Source organism: Mustelus asterias, chromosome 30 (assembly GCF_964213995.1).
Source record: "Mustelus asterias chromosome 30, sMusAst1.hap1.1, whole genome shotgun sequence".
In the NCBI taxonomy this organism is placed as follows: Eukaryota; Metazoa; Chordata; class Chondrichthyes; order Carcharhiniformes; family Triakidae; genus Mustelus; species Mustelus asterias.
Window position 1 is genome coordinate 8,101,879 of NC_135830.1, and position 18,576 is coordinate 8,120,454.

At 45.7% G+C, this 18,576-nt stretch overlaps 1 pseudogene; it reads right to left on the minus strand.

The window, feature by feature from the left end:
- Nucleotides 1-13,818: 13,818 nt before the first annotated feature.
- On the minus strand, nt 13,819-14,834 carry LOC144480730 (uncharacterized; annotated as a pseudogene).
- Between the last annotated feature and the right edge of the window lie 3,742 nt (nt 14,835-18,576).

Consider the following 18,576-nt stretch of genomic DNA (forward strand, 5'->3'; position numbering starts at 1 on the left):
CCACCTGCTGAGTCACAATCTCACTCACACCAATGAGAGACCCTTTAAATGCTCTGACTGTGGGAGCGGATTCAAAAGCTCTGGAGAACTGGTGTCCCACCAGCGCACTCACAGTGAGGAGAGACTGTTCAGCTGCTCTCTCTGCACAATGAAATTTAAATGGTCATCCACACTGCGGAGACATCAGCGAGTTCACACCGGGGAGAGACCGTTCAGCTGCTCCATGTGTGGGAAGGGATTCTCTCGGTCCTCCGAACTGCGGGCACACCAACGAATTCACACTGGGGAGAGACCGTTCACCTGCAATGTGTGTGGGAAGGGATTCTTTCGGTCATCCGCCCTGCTGACGCACAAAGTCACTCACACCAATGAGAGACCCTTTAAATGCTCTGACTGTGAGAGTTGCTTCAAAAGTTCTCGGGATCTGATGTCCCACCAGCGCATTCACACTGAGGACAGACCGTTCAGCTGCTCTCTCTGCACAATGAGATTTAGATCATCATCAAACCTGCGGAACCACCAGCGAGTTCACTCCGGGGAGAGACCATTCACTTGCTCTGACTGTGGGAAGGGATTCACGCAGTTATCCGCCCTGCTGACACACCAGCGAGTTCACACCGGAGAGAGGCCATTCACCTGCTCTGTGTGTGGGAAGGGATTCACTAATTTACCCAACCTGCTGAGTCATAAAGTCACTCGCACCAGTGAGAGGCCCTTTAAATGCTCGGACTGTGGGAGCGAATTCAAAATTTCTGGGGAACTGGTGTCCCACCAGCGCATTCACACTGAGGACAGACCGTTCAGCTGCTCTCTCTGCACAAAGAGGTTTAAGAGGTCATCCACACTGCAGAGACACCAGCGAGTTCACACCAGGGAGAGACCATTCATCTGCTCTGTGTGTGGGAAGGGATTCAGTCAGTCAGTCATTCACCCTGCTGACACACCAGCGTCTTCACACCGAGGAGAGACCATTTACCTGCACCGAGTGTGGGAAGGGATTCACTCAGTCATCCACCCTGCTGACTCACCAGCAAGTTCACAGCGGGGAGAGACCGTTCACCTGCTCCGAGTGTGGGAACAGATTCACTCGGTTATCCACCCTGCAGAGACACAAAGTCACTCACTCCCAGGAAAGACCCTTAAAATGCTCTGACTGTGGGAGTGGCTTCAAAATTTCTGAGCATCTGATAGATCACCAGCGCATTCACACTGGGGAGAGACCGTTCAGCTGCTCTCACTGCACAAAGAGGTTTGGAAGGACATGCACACTGAGGAGACACCAGCGAGTTCACACTGGGAGAGACCATTCACCTGCTCTGTGTGTGCGGAAGGATTCTCTCGATACCCCAGCTGCTGAGGCACAATGTCCCTCACACCCAGGAGAGACCCTTTAACTGCTCTGACTGTGGGAGTGGTTTCAAAAGCTCTCAGGAACTGATGATCCACCAGTCCATTCACAGCTGCTGTGTGTGCAAAGAAATTCACCAGTTCATCCCTCCTGCTGAGACACCAGCGAGTTCACAAGTGATGACAGGGGTTGGATTCTGCTGTTATTGCTGCTGTTGATCACATCCAGGACTGAACCATGTTCACTCTGACAGTTGGTGAAGTGGGAGGGTCGGAGGGTTTCTTTCTGCTGGACTGGCCAGTCTCACGACTTTGCTTCCAGTGGGCTGATGCTCTTTGAGCCTGGGAGAGCACATTTCCACTGAAATGACCCACACAAACTGACGAAGAACATTTATTTTATGCTGGATAGTAAATAATGTTTTTCCTACCACTACAGGTAGATCTAAAATAAATACATTTGTCTCTGTTCCAGTGAGTCTACAGCACAAGGCCGGGCCAGTTGGCCCAATTGGTCTGTGTCAGTATTTATGCTCCACATGAGCCTCCACCCACCCCTCTTCATCTCCCCCCATCAGCATATCCTTCTATTCCTCTCTCCCTCATGTATGTATCTAGCTTCCCCTTCAATGTATTCATGCTGTTCACCTCAACCACTCGCTGTGGTAGTGAGTTCCACATTCTCACCACTCGCTGGGTAAAGAGGTTTCTCACTGAACTCCCTGTTGGATTATTGAACCCCTTCATAACCTTAAATTCTTCCATCAGGTCACCCTTCAGTCTTCTGTTTTCCAGAGAAAAGCAGTGCCAGCCTTTCCTGAAGGTTAAATGCTCTCAGTTCTGGGATTATTCTTGTGAATCTTTGTTGCCGCTTCTCCAGTGCCTCTATTTCCTTTTTCTAAATGGAGATCACAAATGTTGACAGTGCTCCCAGTGTAGCCGAACCCTGATTCTAAACAAGTTGAACAGAACCTGTTCAATTCTATTCCTCGAGAATGGAACCCTGTATATGGGCCCTACACTTTAGGAAAGATGTGAAGTCCTTAGAGAGGGTGCAGAGGAGATTTACGAGAATGACTCCAGGGATGAGGGACTTCAGTGAGTTCGAGAGACTTGAACAGCTGAAATTTCTCTCTTTAGATCAGACAGGCATTAGGATTGGGAATGGGGCCATTCAGCCCATTGAGTCCATGCTGGCTCTCTGTAGATCAAACTGTTGCCCTGTTCTCTCTCCGTGTCCCTGCGGATTTATTTCCCTGAAGTTCCCATCCAATTTCCTTTTGGAAACATTCCATTATCTCTGCTTCAGCCGCTCGTAGGAAGTGAGTTCCAGATATTTACCACTTCAAATGCAAACGAGGAGCAGAGAGCACAAAAGGAGGCCGTGTGACCCATTGTGCCCCTGCTGCCTCTTCAAACATTCTCAGCAACAAGGTCAGGGAGGCCATAGAACCATAGAAAATTACAGCTCAGAAACAGGCCTTTTGGCCCTTCTTGTCTGTGCCGAACCATTTTATGCCTAGTCCCACTGACCTGCACTTGGACCATATCCCTCCACACCCCTCTCATCCATGAACCCGTCCAAGTTTTTCTTAAATGTTAAAAGTGACCCCGCATTTACCACTTCATCCGGCAGCTCATTCCACATTCCCACCACTCTCTGCGTGAAGAAGCCCCCCCTAATATTCCCTTTAAACTTTTCTCCTTTCACCCTTAACCCATGCCCTCTGGTTTGTTTCTCCCCGAGCCTCAGCGGAAAAAGCCTGCTTGCATTCACTCTATCTATACCCATCAAAATCTTAAACACCTCTATCAAATCTCCCCTCAAGCTTCTGCGCTCCAGGGAATAAAGTCCCATCCTATTCAATCTCTCTCTGTAACTCAGCTTCTCAAGTCCCGGCAACATCCTTGTGAACCTTCTCTGCACTCTTTCAATCTTATTTACATCCTTCCTGTAACTAGGTGACCAAAACTGTACACAATACTCCAAATTCGGCCTCACCAATGCCTTATATAACCTTACCATAACACTCCAACTTTTATACTCGATACTCCAATTCATGAAGGCCAATGTACCAAAGGCACTCTTTACGACCCTATCCACCTGTGACGTCACTTTTAGGGAACTCTGTACCTGTATTCCCAGATCCCTCTGTTCAACTGCACTCTTCAGAGTCCTACCATTTACCCTGTACGTTCTTCTTTGGTTTGTCCTTCCAAAGTGCAATATCTCACACTTGTCTGCGTTAAATTCCATTTGCCATTTTTCAGCCCATTTTTCTAGTTGGTCCAAATCCCTCTGCAAGCTTTGAAAACCTTCCTCACTGCCCACTACACCTCCAATCTTTGTATCATCAGCAAACTTGCTGATCCAATTGACCACATTATCATCCAGATCATTGATATAGATGACAAACAACAATGGACCCAACACCGATCCCTGCGGCACACCACTAGTCACAGGCCTCCACTCAGAGAAGCAATCCTCCACAACCACTCTCTGGCTTCTTCCATTGAGCCAGTGTCTTATCCAATTTACTACCTCCCCATGTATACCCAGAGACAACCTTCCTAACTAACCTCCCATGAGGGACCTTGTCAAAGGCCTTGCTGAAATCCAGGTAGACAACATCCACCGCCTTCCCTTCTTCCACTTTCCTGGTAACCTCCTCGAAAAACTCTAATAGATTGGTCAAACATGACCTACCACGCACAAAGCCATGTTGACTCTCCCTAATAAGTCCCTGTCTATCCAAATATTTGTAGATCCTATCCCTTATCACACCTTCCAATAACTTGCCCACCACCGACGTCAAACTTACTGGCCGATAATTTCCCGGATTTCTTTTGGAACCTTTTTTAAACAACGGAACAACATGAGCCACTCTCCAATCATCTGGCACCTCCCCCGTGAATACTGACATTTTAAATATGTCTGCCAGGGCCCCTGCAAGTTCAACACTAGCTTCCCTCAAGGTCCGTGGGAATACCCTGTCCGGTCCTGGGGATTTATCCACTCTGATTTGCCTCAAGACAGCGAGCACCTCCTCCCCTTTAATCTGTAAAGGTTCCATGGCCTCCCTACCAGTTTGCCCTATTTCCGTAGACTCCATGCCCGTTTCCTCAGGAAATACAGATGCAAAAAAACCATTTAGTATCTCCCCCATCTCTTTTGGTTCCATACACAGTGTACCACTCTGGTCTTCAAGAGGACCAATTTTATCCCTCACTATCCTTTTGCTCCTAACATACCTATAGAAGCTCTTTGGATTTTCCTTCACTCTGTCTGCCAAAGCAACCTCATGTCTTCTTTTAGCCCTCCTGATTTCCCTCTTAAGTCGCTTCTTGCACTTTTTATACTCCTCGAGCATCTGATGTGTTCCTTGCTGCCTGTACATTTCATACAACTCTCTCTTCCTCTTAATCAGTGTGACAATCTCCCTCGAGAACCAAGGTTCCTTATTCCTATTTACTTTGCCTTTAATCCTGACAGGAACATACAAACTCTGCACTCTCAAAATTTCTCCTTTGAAGGCCTCCCACTTTCCATTTACATCCTTACCAGAGAACAGCCTGTGCCAATCCACACTTCCCAGGTCCCTTCTCATTTCATCAAATTTGGCCTTTTTCCAGTTCAGAACTTCAACCCAAGAACTTCAACCATGTTAAATTCTAACATGTGACTGGAGCTTTATTTTAAAAATTAATGTTGGATTCACCTACATGCTTGTGGAAGCTGCATAGCTGGCAGGAATTGTCTGAACTAAGAATTTCTTCTATGAATTTGATCAGTTGGAGGACATTATATTCTGTCAAATCTGGCTCAAGAATAAGGTTGATTGCTCAGTTCAAGTAAGAAGGAAAGCTATTGGCTTGCAGCAAGTGTCTTTTCGAACCAGGATATCTTGTATTAACCTTATTCAGTTGTGGGACATGGGCGTCGCTGGCTGGCCAACATTTATTGCCCATCCCTAGATGCCCTTGTTCAGAGGGCAGTTGAGAGTCAACCACATTGTATGAACCAAATGTGTTCATTAAATATTACTGTATTTAGAACAAAGAAAGTTACAGCACAGGGACAGGCCCTTTAGCCCTCCAAGCCTGCTGCCGGACTAAATTAAAACCCCCTACCCTTCCGGGGACCATTTCCCTCTATTCCCATCCTATTCATGTATTTGTCAAGATGTCCCTTAAAAGTCACTACCGTATCCGCTTCCACTACCCCCCAGGCAACGAGTTCCAGGAACCCACTGCTCTCTGTGTAAAAAATCTGCCTCGTACATCTCCTTTAAACCTTGCCCCTCACACCTTAAACCTGTGTCCCCTAGTAATTGACGCTTCCACCCTGGGAAACAGCTTCTGACTATCCACTCTGTCCATGCCTCTCATAATCTTGTAGACTTCTATCAGGTCGCCCCCTCAACCTCCCTCATTCCAGTGAGAACAAACCAAGTTTCTCCAACCTCTCCGCATAGCTAATGCCCTCCATACCAGGCAACATCCGGGTAAATATTTTCTGTACCCTCTCCAAAGCCTCCACATCCTTCTGGTAGTGTGGCGACCAGAATTGAACACTATATTCCAAGTGTGGCCTAACTAAGCTTCTCTAAAGCTGCAACATGACTTGCCAATTTTTAAACTCAATACCCCAGCCAATGAAGGAAAGCATGCCGTATGTCTTCTTGACTACCTTCTCCGCCTGCATTGCCACTTTCAGTGACTGTGTACCTGTACACCCAGATCCCTTTGCCGACCAATACTCCTAAGGGTTTTGCCATTTACTGTATATTTCCTATCTGTATTAGACCTTCCAAAATGCATTACCTCACATTTGTCCAGATTAAACTCCATCTGCCATCACTCCGCCCAAGACTCCAACCAATCTATATCCTGCTGTATCCTCTGATGGTCCTCATCACTATCCGCAAATCCACCAACCTTTGTGTCGTCCGCAAACTTCCTAATCAAACCAGTTACATTTTCCTCCAAATCATTTATATATATATATAACAAACAACAAGGTCCCAGCACTGATCCCTGAGGAACGCCACTTGTCACAGCCCTCCATTCAGAAACGCACCCTTCCACTGCTACCCTCTGTCTTCTTTGACCGAGCCAGTTCTGTATCCACCTTGCCAACTCACCTCTGATCCCATGCGACTTCTCCTTCTGCACCAGTCTACCATGAGGGACCTTGTCTAAGTCCATGTGGACAACATCCACTGCTCTACCCTTATCAATCATCTTCGTCACTTCCTCGAAAAACTCGACCAAGTCCGTGAGACACGACCTCCCCTTCACAAAACCATGTTGCCTCTCACTAATACATCCACTTATTTCCAAGTGGGAATAAATCCTGTCTCGAAGAATTCTCTCCAATAATTTCCCTATCACTGATGTAAGGCTCACCAGCCTGTAATTACCTGGATTATTCTTGCTACCCTTCTTAAACAAAGGAACAACATTGGCTATTCTCCAATCCTCTGGGACCTCCCCTGTATGATGTGGAGATGCCGGCGTTGGACTGGGGTAAACACAGTAAGAAGTTTAACAACACCAGGTTCCTCTGGCTCCACACATAGATTCCCTCCCCTATCCTTGAGTGGGCCGACCCTCTCCCTGGCTACCCTCTTGTTCTTTATATATGTATAAAAAGCCTTGGGATTTTCCTTAATCCCGCTGGCCAATGATTTTTCGTGACCACTCTTAGCCCTCCTTACTCCTTGCTTAAGTTTCTTTCTACTTTCCTTGTATTCCACACTTGCTTCGTGTGTTCCTCCCCTGTAGCCAGTGAGGATACAAAGATCTCTCTCAAGACCCCAGCAATTTCCTCCCTTGCCTCTCTCAGTATTCTGGGGTATATCCCATCAGGCCCTGGGGACTTGTCTACCTTAATGTTTCTCAAGAACCCCAATACCACCTCCTTTTTGATCTCAACATGACTCAAACTATCTACACATCCTTTCCCAGACTCATCCACCACCAAATCCTCTTTGGTGAATTCTGACGCAAAGTACTCATTTAATATCTCCCCATTTCCTCTGGCTCCGCGCATAGATTCCCTCCCTTGTCCTGGAGTGGGCCAACCCTCTCCCTGGCTACCCTCTTGCTCTTTATATATGTATAAAAAGCCTTGGGATTTTCCTTAATCCTGCTGGCCAATGCTTTATCGTGACCCCTTTTAGCCCTCCATTCTCCTTGCTTAAGTTTCTTTCTACTTTCCTTGTATTCCACACTTGCTTCGTGTGTTCCCAGCCTCCTCGCTTTGACAAATGTTTCGTTTTTCTCTTTGACGAGGCTCACAATATCTCTCATTATCCAAGGTTCCCAAAACTTGCCATACTTATCCTTCACCCTTACAGGAATGTGCCGGTCCTATCAGCTTACAGTTGAAAGCCTCCCACATGCCAGATGTTGATTTGCCCTCAAACATCTGCCCCATCTGGTAGCTATTTATTAGCAACCAGACATTAACAGACGAGAAATTAATGAGCCTTAATTGAGTTATAGTTAATCAATGAATCAGTCGTCATAGTAAAAGATTGAGTTTTATTTGCTGTAAAAGTTTAATTGCTGTGGATGTAAAGAATGTGCAATGAGGATAAATGTACTGGCGAGAGAGACCTTCAAGCTCTGATTAGCCTCAACATTTGAAACTGTGAGAATAAGGGATTGTATCGAATCAGATAAAGGGATAGTATGAACCAGTTCTCTTGTATTCCTGTCTAAGATAATGAGAGAAGGTGGTGTCAGTAATTGAGGATCCAGTTAAATTAATCTAGTGGTCAAATTGACCAATTGTCATGATACAACAGGCCCAAATCTGACGTGAGGTAATCGTCACTTTGTGGATAAAAGTAGAGGTTCTGAAGGTCTTCCTTGGGAGCCAAATACTGAAAACTCCCGAGGCTGAGTTCCAAGGAAATTACTGTCAGAGAAGGAACCAGACTCCCAAGGCTGAATTCCACATGAATTCCTGTGAAAGAAGGAGCCAGAGAGGGTTATGCTTCTACGGACCGATCACCTGCATGAAGTTGTAAAAGTCAATATCTTAAAGTTGTTGAGTAAAACTTTTTCATTCAGGAAACTTCTTTTTAAATTTCCTATCCAGAGAATTCTGCCTTTACCACAAAAAGGGCAGGGAACAGGCTACAGATGAATTAAAGAGAAACCATTTGTGTCCAGAACATTGTGAATATCAAAGAACAACAAAGAACAAAGAACAATACAGCACAGGAACAGGCCCTTCGGCCCTCCAAGCCCGCGCCGCTCCCCGGTCCAGGATTGAATCCTGAATCCAGGATCCCCGCCCAATTTTCCAGCCTATCTACATACCAATATCCTATCCACCGAGCTGTCCCTCACAGCTACGATGCTTTGTTCATTACAACCTATTAACTCACCCCCACCCCCCCATTCCAGACAATGTGATCTCCAGGGAGAGGCGAAAACCCAGAGTGAAAAACCCCAGGGCCAATATGGGGAAAAAAATCTGGGAAATTCCTCTCCGACCCCCTGAGGCGATCGAAACGAGTCCAGGAGATCACAATGGCCCTGATCGGGAAATGCTTCCCAACCCTAGTCATTTCCACTTCCACGAACACCATATGAATTCCCTGCCCCCGAGACAGGTTCCCAACTATCCGCAGTCTCGCTCTGTACTGGCACCAGCAAGATAATCATAGAATGAAGCCTTGAAACGAGAAACAAGGAACAATTAGCCCGCGCCGCTCCCTGGTCCAGACTAGACCACTCTTTTGTATCCCTCCATTCCCACTCCGTTCATATAGCTGTCTAGATAAGTCTTAAACGTTCCCAGTGTGTCCGCCTCCACCACCTTGCCCGGCAACACATTTCAGGCCCCCACGACCCTCTGTGTGAAATATGTCCTTCTGATATCTGTGTTAAACCTCCCCCCCTTCACCTTGAACCTATCCTTTTACTCTGGTTGTCTTTGATGCTCAAGTCATTTTCTGATTGTTTTAACCATGTTCTGTTTCATTAATAAACTTTGATCAGTAAAATATTTGATTGTTCTGGACTTTTCCTGATGAGATTGATGCACTTTAGGGAAAGTGGGTGAGAGGGGTTGGCAGGCTCTTTAACAGAAAGTGAGTCCCTCTAAGGTAATTGGCAAAGGAGCCAGAGGGGGAGATGAGATTTTATTTTATATTTTTGACACAGCGAGTTGTTCTGATCTGCCTGAAAACAGATTCAATAGAATCTTTCCAAAGGTTAAAGACTTGAAAGGGAAGAATTTGCAGGGCTGTGGGGACAGATCAGAGTGGTAGGATGAATCAGACAGTCCTTTCAAAGAGATAGCAGGGGCACGATGGGCTGAATGGACTCTTCCTGCAGCCTGTCAATCTCAGCCTCCTGCTTTTGTGCAGGTTAAAAGGGACAGATTTCATTGCAGCCTCTTCCCTGTATCTGTATTTAAAGAGACAGGTTTCTCTTTAGCTCTGAGTGACTGATATAACAATTGGTTGGAGGCCCATTTCCCAGTCAGTCCTCCAGCACCTTCCTGTCTCTCTATTAGTGCGACGCCCAGGGCAGTTTCCCAACTGGGGCGCAGGCCCCATTATTCTCAGCTAAGTTCAGCCCTCAGCTCCGTCGCCTGGCTGTCATTGACACGAGCAATAGAGAGACAGAAAGGTGCCCCAGGCTCAAATGGGAAATCAAAACTCGGGGCTTTAAATGAACTGTTAGGATCTCTGTAACGATCAACAATTTAAAAAAAAGAATTCTAAGCCCAGTGAGTAAATTAAAGAATCACACGACAAAACTTCAAGTTTCTGGCGTTTATTCCAACAAACTGGAAGCAACAATGACTAAACACTTTTTTGAAGGGAACATTGCTCTTAAACTTAAAATTAAACTTTGCCCTTTTACTCTTAACACCATCAAATATCCCACTCAACCGTTATATTTTATTCTGCCTTGGAATGTTCACACTCTTTCTCCAAAAACCAGTCCAAAGTGATTCTTTCCTCCCCAAGGGTTTATTTCCATTGTTTTCCTTTTCCAGTCTGGCAACCTTTAATCCCAGAACTGTCCTTCACAGTGATGGTTCTCCTGGACATTTTCCCACTAACACAAGCAAGGCGAATCTTCCAGCCTTGTTTCACAATCCTCAGGAATTTGTGACCAACATTCAACACCGGAGCAGATGTAGGTCATTTGGCCCTTTGAGTCGGCTCCACCGTTTATTTAGGTCATGGTTGATCTGTTTGTGTGGAGTTCCACATTCTCGTTCTAGACCCAATACTTTTGATTCTCTTACCCAACAAGAATTGGGATAAAGGCAAAATTCTGCTGTTGTTGGAATCTGAAACAAAAACAGAAAATGCTGGACAATCTCAGCAAGTCTGACAGCATCTGCAGAGAGAGAATAGACACAGCATTTTGAGTCAGGATGACCCTTTGTCAGAACTGAAGACAAGGAAAATCGGACATAATTTATACTGTGAGGGTCAAGAATTGGGAAGCAATCTATTAAACCTCCTCTGAACCACTTTCAATGCATTTGTATCATTTCTTAAATAGGAGACAAAGCTGCACCCAGTATTCAAGATGCAGTCTCCGTAATGCCCTGTATAACTGAAGCATAGTAAGAAGTTAAATGGGATTATATTCATTGGAGTTTAGGAGGTTGAGGGGAGATCTGATAGAGACTTACAAGATAATGAACGGCTTAGATAGGATGGACGTAGGGAAGTTGTTTCCATTAGCAGGGGAGACTAGGACGCGGGGGCACAGCCTTAGAATAAAAGGGAGTCACTTTAGAACAGAGATGAGGAGAAATTTCTTCAGCCAGAGAGTGGTAGGTCTGTGGAATTCATTGCCACAGAGGGCTGTGGAGGCCGAGACGTTGAGCGTCTTCAAGACAGAAATTGATAAATTCTTGATTTCTCGAGGAATTAAGGGCTATGGGGAGAGAGCGGGTAAGTGGAGTTGAAATCAACCATGATTGAATGGTGGAGTGGACTCGATGGGCCGAATGGCCTTACTTCCGCTCCTATGTCTTATGGTCTTAAACAACACAGGTTAAAGTCCAACAGGTTTATCTGGTAGCAAATAAACCTGTTGGACTTTAACCTGGTGTTGTTAAACTTCTTACTGTGTTTACCCCAGTCCAACGTCGGCATCTCCACATCATAACTAAAGCAGAACATCTTTACTCCTGTGTTCAATTTCTCTCATAATAAAGGATAACATTCCATTTGTAAGAACTTTGATTTATTTGAACTAAGATTTATGGGGGTTCTCTTGTTTACAATAACTCCATAACTGTAAATCACACCAGGTTCCAGTGACTTAACCAAATGGCAAGAAAGAACACTTTAAATCGTGAATTCAGAAAGTTTATTAATCATTAAAAATGTAACAAGTCAGAAAGATAAAACAGAGTGTTGATTAACAGTGAATAGAGAAAGAATAGAAAAATGTTGAAAGCCCATCTTAGCCAATTCCCATAAATCTTCAATTATAAACTAAAATAGACATGAGTTTTCAGATGATTTGAAAAGAAATGAATTGTCTGCTGAAAGGGTTAACTTTTCTACAGAACCTAAAGGGATGGGGAGTGAGCAGAAAAAAATTGGCACACAATAATACCACTTTACACAAGTAAAAAAATCAAAACAAACTAGATTGTAAACTTCAGCTCTTCATTTTTTTGTTATATTCCATAACCTAATTATTTTAATTTGATCAGTTTTTTTAGGGATGGATAACTTCTGTTCTTTATAAACTGCTTCACTCATTTTGTTGATTCTACATGGGCTCGGAGAATCAGAACCCAGACTTTATCATCCTTATCCTTTTTCCCCTTTTGCCACCACTCCCTCTGTTTTGCAGGAAGGTCGTAGGGATTCCAATCAGAACTAATCATTTTATCATAAAAGTTAAATACTGCGGATGCTGGAATCTGAAACAACAACAGAAAATGCTGGAAAATCTCAGCAGGTCTGACAGTATCTGTGGAGACAGAATAGAGTCAATGTTTAAAGTATGGATGACCCTTCATAAGAGCGGTTATGAAGTGTCTTCCAGACTCGAAATGTTGGCTGTATTCTCTAATAATTTTATCGATACGTTTCTTGTTCTTAGTTTCCAATTAGCAGGTAAGAGACCTATCCAGTCCTCACTCGAGCTCTGATTTTTTCACTGGCCATGCTTGAGTCAGTTTATAACCATTAGAATCTACTCAGAGGTCTGCTTTTCAGTCCAGTGCTATTTGGAGTATACCGTTACTTCACCGACTAACGGGTCACAAGTCCCTCAAAGTTCTTATCACAAATTTGGGATAAAATAATTTAAACAATGCCTGAGAATGCTTTTTAACTTCTTAACCAACTATCTCCCACTGTTTGTTGATTGGTCAGACCTTCTCTTCACAGATTCGGGTATCTCAGCCACTGAACACCAGCCGGTCCTGGAATAAGTTTAATTCTAACTCATTCTGAGTAAATATTCTCACCAGGTCCTCTGTTGGGCACTAAGCAGCTTTAATGGTCCGTGATTGCAGAAACTGAGCAGTCACAGGAATGTGGTCAAGATAGTCCAGTCCCATAATGCCTCACATTCAATCTGCAGTCCTTCAATTATAACAGAATATGTGGCTGTATGTAGCTGCCTCGGCCATGGTCAACCCCAACACTGCCTTCCTGAACTGTTACAATGCCTGAGGTGTAAGTAAGCCGACAGTGCTGTTAGGGAGGGATTTCCAGCTACATATTCCAGACTTTCACTGGACTGTAGATGGATACCAGATTGACATATTCCATTCAACCACTCCCAAGGTGAGTTATTCCAATTCCTTTATTGTCCAGGACAATATATTCACAATATCATTAAAACAGGAATTAAACATTCCCATTTGGTTTCAGGTTCTAACATATTCTGTTAGTTTGTTCTTTATTGTCAATGTCAGGCTGGGGTTGTTTCCCTTGGAGCAAAGGAGGTTGAGGGGAGATTTGATAGAGGTGGACAAGATTCTGACAGGTTTAGATAAGGTGGACAAAGAAAAGCTGTTCCCATTAGCTGATGGGACAAGGACAAGGGGGACACAGATTTAAAGTTTCAGGTGAGAGATGTAGGGAGGGATGTGAGGAAGAAAATGTTGATGCAGCGAATGGTAATGACCTGGAACTCGCTGCCTATGAGGGTGGAGGAAGTGGAGACAATAAACAATTACAAAGGAAATTGGATGGGCATCTGGGGGAGTTTCAAACAGAAATGCTGACTAAATATCTCTGAATTTCCTCACACCCGGTCACTCTGTGATCCGTGTGAAATTTGAAACCAGGTATTCACAACAAGACTCAAAGAGCATCAGCCCACTGGAGGCAAAGTTGTGAGACCGGCCAGTCCAGCAGAAAGAAACCCTCTGACCCTCCCCATTGACCAACTGTGAGAATGAACAAAATGCAGTCCTGGATGTAACTGAGAGCAGAAACAATAACAGCAGAATCCCACCCCTGTGAACTTGTTGGTGCCTCAGCAGCTGTGATGAAATTCTGAACACTTTTTATACACTGAGCAGGTGGACAGTTTCTCCCCAGTGTAACTTCACTGATGTCTCAACAGGTGGGATAACTGAGTGAATTCCTTCCCACACTGAGAGCAGGTGAATGGTCTCTCTCCATGTGAATTCGCTGGTGTCTCTGCAGGTTGGATAACTGACTGAAACCCTTCCCACACTGAGAGCAAGTAAATGGCCTCTCCCCAGTATGAACTCGCTGGTGTCTCCGCAGGTGGGATGACTGAGTGAATCTCTTCCCACACTGAGAGCAGGTGAACGGCCTCTCTCCAGTGTGAACTCGCTGGTGTTTCTGCTGGGTGGATAACTGACTGAAACCCTTCCCACACTGAGAGCAGGTAAATGGTCTCTCCCCAGTGTGAACTCGCTGGTGTGTCTGCAGGTCGGATGACCGAGTGAATCTTTTCCCACACTGAGAGCAGGTGAATGGCCTCTCCCCAGTGTGAATTCGCTGGTGTGTCCGCAGGTCGGATGACCGAGTGAATCCCTTCCCACACTGAGAGCAGGTGAATGGCCTCTCCCCGGTGTGAACTCGCTGATGTGTCCGCAGGTCGGATGACCGAGTGAATCTCTTCCCACACTGAGAGCAGGCGAATGGCCTCTCCCCAGTATGAATTCACATGTGTGTCCATAGATTGGATAACTGGTTGAATTCCTTCCTACACCGAGAGCAGGTGAACGGCCTCTCCCCAGTGTGAATTCGCTGGTGTCTCTGCAAAGTGGATAACACAGTGAATCCCTTTCCACACTGAGAGCAGGTGAACGGTCTCTCTCCGGTGTGAACTCGCTTGTGTGACTGCAGGCTGGGCAACAGAGCAAATCCCTCCCCACACTGAGAGCAGATGAATGGCCTCTCCCCAGTGTGGCTGCGCCGATGAGCATCCAGCAGAGAGGGGGCTCTGTATCTCTTCCCACAGTCTGCACATTTCCATGGTTTCTCCATGGTGCAGGTGTCCTTGCCTCTCCCTTGGGTGGCCAATCAGTTGAAGCCTTGTCCACACACAGAACACGGGTACCGTCTCTCCCTGCTGTGAATGGTGTGATATTTATTCAGGCTGTGTAACTGGTTAAAGCTCTTTATGTGGAGATGCCGGCGTTGGACTGGGGTAAACACAGTGGCTTTTGCCACCAAATAAACCTGTTGGACTTTAACCTGGTGTTGTGAGACTTCTTACTAAAGCTCTTTAGTCAGTGCACTGGAACACTCTCACTCGGGTGTGGCAGTGTGTTGCTGCTTTTCCACTCACTGATGGCCGAAGTCTTTTCAAATCCAAGTGGAAGGTTCAATCTGAAGCTCAGTGGCCAACTTCCGCATTGAGACGTCACAATGGAGCGCTGCCTGAATCAGCCAATAGGAATTACTCGGCTCCGCAGTGACGTGTCGGGGTTCCATGGCGCAGGCCCGGCTCGCGGACCCGGGAGCCCCGCCCCCGCCCATTGTTCCTCCTCCACCTGCACCTCCTCCATTCACGGTTTCCAGGCAACCGGCTGGCGGCTCCGGCCAGAGCGAGAAGCCGCTCGGTGATCTCCCCCTCTCCCCTCTCTGCGGCTGCTGCTCCAAAAAGAGAGCGGGAGCGACCGCTGGCGGCAGCCGCAGTGCGCCTGCTCCGGACCGCTCGGCTCAGCAGCGCTCTCTGCGCCTGCTCCGGACAGCTCGGCTCAGCAGCGCTCTCTGCGCCTGCTCCGGACAGCTCGGCTCAGCAGCGCTCTCTGCGCCTGCTCCGGACAGCTCGGCTCAGCAGCGCTCTCTGCGCCTGCGTGCTGGGCTGCCAGCTGAGGGAGTGGGGGAGGGGACTTTGCAAAATCTGTTCCCATCATTTTCTTCCAAGTCTCGCAGTTTGATTTGAAACAGAACAGCTTCTGTTTGTAGCTTCACCACAGACTCCAACTTCACCACAGACTCAAACTTCACACACAGACTCAAACTTCACACACAGACTCAAACTTCACCACAGACTCAAACTTCACCACAGACTCAAACTTCACCACAGACTCAAACTTCATCCTCTGGACAACATCTGTGAGGAAAACACTTTCTTTCTCCCCCTGGGAAATACAGAGACAGAGAAATTCTCTGGAACTGGAATTAGAGCCAATATACTGAGGGGGAAACTGTGATTTTGTGGAACCTGTTTTTATTGTCTGAGCTTTTTAAAGTGTAATTTATCCTGTCTGTTCAAATAATGTTTCTAAATGCATGATTCAGTGATGTTAATTTTAGATTAATTTTTAAAATGAAACATTGTCTTTCAGTTTATTCCATTGGGATTTGTGGGAATTTGTTTATTATAAGGTGACCATGAGGATCGTAATAACATTGATATGTCTGGTGTTATATGGTGCATATGATGTGGAGGTGCCGGTGTTGGACTGGGGTGGGCACAGTAAGAAGTCTCACAACACCTGGTTAAAGTCCAAATGGTTTATTTGGAATCACGAGCTTTCAAAGCGCTGCTCCTTCTCACCTGATGAAGGGGCAGTGCTCTGAAAGCTTGTGATTCCAAATAAACCTGTTGGACTTTAACCTGGTGTTGTGAGACTTCTTACTATATGGTGCATATTAGGTATATTATTTATGGATTTGTATTACAGTTGATGTTGTTTAATTCCAGAATAGTATTGTAACTACACTGTATATTTTCCAGTCAAAGAGTCAGCAGAGCACAAGATAAATCAATTCAGCAGCTTGAGTCCGTGCCAAGTCTCTGTCGGGGAATCCACTCAGTGCCATTTTTCCTCGATATCCCTGTTCCCCAGTACGTTTCATTCCTTCAAGTGCCCGACCAATTTTATTTTGAAATCACTGGTCGTCTCCACTTCCACCACTCTCATCATCAGTGAGTTCCAGAACATGATTGCTTGCCCCCTCAGTCAAGTTCTTCCGCACCCATCTATCATAGAATCATAGAAACCCTACAGTACAGAAAGAGGCCATTCGGCCCATCGAGTCTGCACCGACCACAATCCCACCCAGGCTCTACCCCCATATCCCTACATATTTTACCCACTAATCCCTCTAATCTATGCATCCCAGGACACTAAGGGGCAATTTTAACATGGCCAATCAACCTAACCCGCACATCTTTGGACTTTAATCTCTAATCATGTATCTCTAATCATGTAATAGAGTTCTGAATATTGCATACATTTTTAGTACACTAAATATGCAAATTTTTTATATGCTTAGACACAAGCCTGTGTGAAGATTTCAGGAATATGTGTCCTGTACATGAAACAGTCGGCACGGATCTGTCGATTAGGATGAATCAGCACCCTCAGGACAATGTCTATTTCAGGTCCAGCAAAGTGAGAATGGAGGGAGAGTGTTTGGGATAAAGGTTTACAAATTTTCAAGAATGAGAGGAAAGAATGTTCCACAGAAACTAGAATTGTCTGTTCTGAGTTTTTATCCTGTACTGACAGCAATGATTTTTGTGAATTTCTTTCACAGGCTATTAGAAGGGGAGAATTTACAGACACAAATCTCAACAAACATGACGTTAGGATCTGACAGAGTCACACAATTATTCTGGATCTGAATACCATCGGCATTTGAAACTGGAATGGGAAATGTTTGTCTGTTCCTTCAAACTGTTTAAACATCAGTGTGACTGGAAAATCACTGAGACACAGATACTCAAGTGAGAGTATTCCAGTGAACTGACTGTGGAAAGAGCTTTAACCAGTTACACAGCCTGGAAAAGATTGAAGGATTCACAGTGAGGAGAGACCATGTATGTGTTATCTATGGGGTCAAACCTTCATCTGAACCTGGAGTTGTACAAAGACACTCAGACCATGGAAATGTAGGGACTGTGGGAAGGGATTCAATTGTCCCTCGAAGCTGGAAACCCTTCGATGCAGCCACACTGTGGAGACACTGTTCACCTGCTCTGAGTTTGGAAGGGGATTTCGTGATTCATCCACCCTGAGGAATCACCAGCAACTTCACATCAGGGAGAGGCCATTCAGCTGCTCTGAGTGTGGGAAGAAATTCAGCGATCCGTCTGCCCTGCTGACACACCAGCGGGTTCACAATGGGGAGAGACCATTCACCTGTTGTGTGTGTGGAAAGGGATTCACTCAGTCATCTACCCTGCAGAACCACCAGCGATTTCACACGGGTGAGGGACTGTTCCCCTGCTCAGAGCGTGGGAAGGGATTCACTCACTCATCCCTCCCGCTGACAAACCAATACATTCACACTGGGCCGAGGCCATTCATCTGCTCCGAGTGTGGGAAGGGATTCACTCAATTATCTAGTCTGCTGAGACACAAACGATTACACACTGGGGAAAGGCCATTCATCTGATGTGTGTGTGGGAAGTGACTCAGTCAATCATCCAGTCTGCTGGAATACTGAGGCACCTCCCCCAATAAGAAACCTGTTCAATGCTCTGACTGTGGGAGCTGCTTTAAAACCTGAGCCTACCTGAGGGTCGACCAGCGCATTCACACTGAGGAGACCCCGTTCAGGCACTCTCACTGTGCAAAGAGGGTTAGAACATCATCTGACCTACTGAAACATCAGGGAATTCACACTGGGGAGAGACCCTGATAATTCCCACTCACTTTCAGCGATTTCTCCTAAAACCTACCAGATTGGAAGCTTCTGCCTGAAATGTTATTTTCCCTTAGTTTCCAAACTGAGACCATTCACCTGCTCAGTGTGTGGGAAAGGATTC